The 4,451-nt window shown below is 37.4% G+C and overlaps 1 long non-coding RNA gene across 1 annotated transcript; it reads left to right on the forward strand.

Moving 5' to 3' along the window:
- The first annotated feature begins 351 nt into the window (after positions 1 to 351).
- On the forward strand, positions 352 to 2,544 carry LOC145431900 (uncharacterized). Its single transcript, XR_013912212.1, has 3 exons — positions 352 to 465; positions 1,356 to 1,384; positions 1,814 to 2,544. It is a non-coding gene; the product is annotated as an uncharacterized LOC145431900 (long non-coding RNA).
- Positions 2,545 to 4,451: the final 1,907 nt, after the last annotated feature.

Below are 4,451 nucleotides of genomic sequence, written 5' to 3' on the forward strand. Positions count from 1 at the left end.
TAGACTAGACATTGCTGTCGCTCACGGTGAAAGAATTTTGTCAATACGACTTTTACTTTTCATTTGGGAGCGATTTGTTTCGGCCTGACTTTTCTGTTCATTTTAAGCAGCAAAAGTGAGGTGCATGTCTGTATAGTTTATCTCCCCACGAATACGCTCAAAGTAGTCTTAAAATAAAATCCATAAAACAGTTCAAGATGACATACTTTTTATTTGCTAATTTAATGCCAGTTGCCCTCTTTCCTGAGCATAAGCGAATGAGTGACATAAAGAGAAAAAGTACCAATTTGTATGCTGGTGAGTCTTGTGTATTTTTTTCTCTGTCTCTCTATGACAGAGAAATATATATGCTCATTATTGATGTTCAAACTGATGCTCAAATTTCCAAGCACCACCTGAACGCCTCATCAGTCTTTAACTAATCACTGCACCAACTGCCGTCATTCCGCTTTGCTCTCTGCTGTGGTAAGTACAATACACTCAGTACAGCACTGTTTTAATTTATGATGGTAAAAATACATGTTTGACATTTAAACTCACATATCAAGTCTTTTTAAAGTTCAACAGAGTTCAAAGAATAAAGAAAGCAAAAAAAGAACCTTTGCTACCATTTATATAGGTTTATGACTTTTGCTGTTAGCAGCAGTGCTAACGCTAGCTTCAATGCTAATGCTAGCTATAGTGCTAACACTAGCCTTAGCAGTTGTTAACTGACAAAAAGAATATTCTTGTGATATTCCTGTGATATTTATTGGCGGTCAGTGAGACAAAAGTAACAAATGAGATTTATTATTGCCATTGTGCCTCAGTTTTAACAGTAAGAGTACTTTATGACTTTTGCTGTTAGTAGCAGTGCTAATGCTAGCTTCGATGCTAATGCTAGCATCAATGCTAACGCTAGCTATAGTGCCAACACTAGCCTTAGCAGTTTTTAACTGACAAAAAGAATATTCCTGTGATATTCCTGTGATATTTATTGGCGGTCAGTGAGACAAAAGTAACAAATGAGCTTTATTATTGCCATTGTGCCTCAGTTTTAACAGTAAGAGTGCTAGTTCTACCAGCAGTGCTAACACTAACTGAAGTGCTAACGCTAGCAGGAATGCTAGCGTTAGCAGCGATGCTAAGGCTAGTAACAGTCTAACAGTAGCCTTATATAAGTACTTAAATAAATACTTCAGTTAATTAGTTTGAATTATAAAATGGCTGCTGTATCAGCTGGTGTGCTATATTACTCTATAATTACCCTGCTGACTATAAGTTCAGTGTATCATGTCGTGTGGGCTTTGTTTTTTTGTTAGTCTGATAAAACTGTACAGACAACTAACATGTTATTTCTTGTCTTACACTTTCAGGAACTTGACTCACATCTGTGCTTTGCCTGGTAGGTGTGCACATACTGTTAGAGAAGTACACCAAAATTTTAAAAAAATAATCTGACTAATATAAGCTTTAAAGTAATGGGTTCAAACTTTGTGCTAGACCTTTTAAACACATTTTTATAATAAATACACATAAGTTCAGCTTAACAATTGGGCTAAAATATTTTTTTCGTACATTTTTGCACATTACATGTGATTAGTTAACAATTCACTCAGTCATATTTGTATTTAAAAATATTATTGCTGAATTTAATTAAATATTTATTCTTTTAAAAAGTGCCAAATTGTGCAACTTTTTGCACATGGCAGCCGACAACAGTTTAGCTTGAATATTTGTTTTGTCCTTTTTCAGTAGTCACAATTAGTTCATACAATTACCATGTGATATAATTTTATTAAAAAAATTTTTTTTTCTTGTTTTTTGTTCACAGTGTGCAGAAGAAGAACAAGGACCAGATCTCCAGTCTTCTATCTCACATCCCAACCCCCCAACCCCTCTATCTTCTGTCCTACTCCACCTGTTGTCTCTGCCTTCTTTCCATCTGTATTTCACCCTGTGGTTTGTGAGAAATTTTGCCAAACCAAGAATCTTATTGCGGTTTGATTTAAAGCCGTGTCTCTCCTGCTCTGTCTGTTCTCTCTGCTAAATTTTCTCTCTACCTGTTTTTCACTCTTTGGCTTGCTGCTGAAAAATGCACAAGCCAATAAAACAATAAAGAGTGCATATTTTGCCTCAACCTGAGAACAAACTGAACAAACAAAGAAAACTCTGCGGTTTGATTTAAAGCCGTGTCTCTCCTGCTCTGTCTGTTCTCTCTGCTAAATTTTCTCTCTACCTGTTTTTCACTCTTGGCTTGCTGCTGAAAAACGCCAAGCCATTAAAGCAATAAAGAGTGCATATTGCCTCTACCTGAGAACAAACTGAACAAATAAAGAAAACTCTAATTCACGGTTTGATTGTGATTTCCCAGCCGTGTTTCTCCTGCTCTGTCTGTTCTCTCTTCTAAATTTTCTCTCTAGCTGTTTTTCACTTTGCGCTTGCTGCTAAGTTGTGCCAAGCCAATAAAGAGAGTGCATATTATTCTCTTGACTGACAAACTGTCAAACAAACAAAGACATCTGTTTCTGAGAAATAAAAACTGAAATATAAAGACAAAGAAAACATCTCCTGCTCTGTGCCACTCTTATTTTATAAACATATTTTCTAAAGACTAAGAGAAACACTTGTGTAAAAATGCCAAGGAAGCAGAAAAAGTCACAAGCTGCAAAACAACGCTGGAAGAAGTTCCATGAGTTTTATGAAGTACCAACATGTGAACAAGCTGAGTGTGATTTTCCTCAGAGCTCTGCAGAAGACTTTGTGTCTGCAAAGACCAATGCTGATGGTGTCAAACAGGCAGGTCAACATGTTCCTGCACATGTACAACAGGTATCCTATGCAGATGCTGTAAAGATTGGATTGCAGCATGAATTTAATGATCATCAGGTAAACCATAGAGACCAACCTGAGGTGTCAAGTGCCCCACAGGTGGGTTATGCTGATATTGTAAAAAGAGGCCGTCACAGTGATGTGGCAGGACCATCTCATGCAGAAAGAGTGAACTTTGAAAACCAGCCCTCTGTTACACATATCTGTGCATCTCACAGCCAGGCTCATCCCAAATATGGAGACTCCAGAAACAAGCAGTGCACATGTAACTCACTCACATTTCTTGCTTTCCTTCATGAGAATGATAACATGACTACAGCTGACCTTAATCTGGTCTTGGATAAAGGTGATGTGATGTACAAAGAGGCCAAGAAAAGATTTCCTAAAAATATTCATTTGGCAACCGATGAGCTGCCAGACAAAGTTGATGCTCGCTGGTCTATGTATGATGTCGACATGACACAGCCTTCCCGGTATGGGACATTTGAAGAACCTCCAGAGGAGGCAGTAGATACCTTTCTCAGCTTAGAAGCAGGACTGAGCTGCCTGTTGTCAGATGTGCAGTATGCCTTATTGATTATGAGTGGATTGTGTATCGCAGTGTTCCGATCCACATCAGGCAAATATGGTTTCTTTGATCCACACTCCAGAACACCCAGTGGTCTTCCTCTACTACTACAGTCACGTAATCGTGGTACAGCAGTGATGCTGAAATTCACTCTCCTCAGTGACATGATTAAGAGGATCCAAGATTCTTATGAAATGATGGAGATATCACCCTCTTGTAACTATGAACTGAAGCCTGTGCAGTTCTACAGTATGAGCACAGTCAACCTGAGTGATACTATCACAGACACAGTCTGCAGACCAACAGCTGCCACTGCTGTGGCATCTACTCACTCTGATACAACTGTTGATGAAGCAAACTCCTCTACTCCAAGGAGAAACACAACGACTGATCTGACTGAGAACATCTTTTGTCAAATGTCCATTTGTACGCCACCGGTGAAACAAAAAGAAGTCCACGTGACTCAGTTCACATCATATGAAGATCAGAATGAACCTCCTAATATACCAACTGAAGAACTATGCAGTGAATTAAGTTTCCTTCCATCAAGGGATGCTTTTTTATGTCAATCAAATGCTGCAATAACAAATGTTGCTTCCTGTGATCTTTCTGATATAGTTTTACAAAAACTGAAAAAAGTTAATAAACAACAAAGGCAAAAAATGAGAAGAAGATTAATGGCATCAGAGAAACCCAGAAATCAGAGAAAAGAAAACCAAAAAAGGAAAGAACGACAAAAGTATGCTTCAAACAAAGAGTACAAAGAAAAGAAAAAGTCTTGCACAAGCGAGGCATATAAAAACAATCCTGAAGTCAGACAGAAAAAACAACAGTATATTAGAAGACGTTACTGTGAAAATGATGAATTCAGACAGAAACAACAGCAATATATTAGAAGACGTTACTGTGAAAATGATGAATTCAGAAAGAAACAAAAACAATATGTTAAAAAACGTTTTTCTGAGAATGCTACAGTTAGAAAGAAACAACAACAATATATTAAAAGACGCTACTGTGACAATGCTGAATTTAGACAAAAACAAAAAAACTATATCACTAAAAGGTATCAAGA

This window comes from Astatotilapia calliptera, chromosome 11, assembly GCF_964374335.1.
Source record: "Astatotilapia calliptera chromosome 11, fAstCal68.1, whole genome shotgun sequence".
In the NCBI taxonomy this organism is placed as follows: Eukaryota; Metazoa; Chordata; class Actinopteri; order Cichliformes; family Cichlidae; genus Astatotilapia; species Astatotilapia calliptera.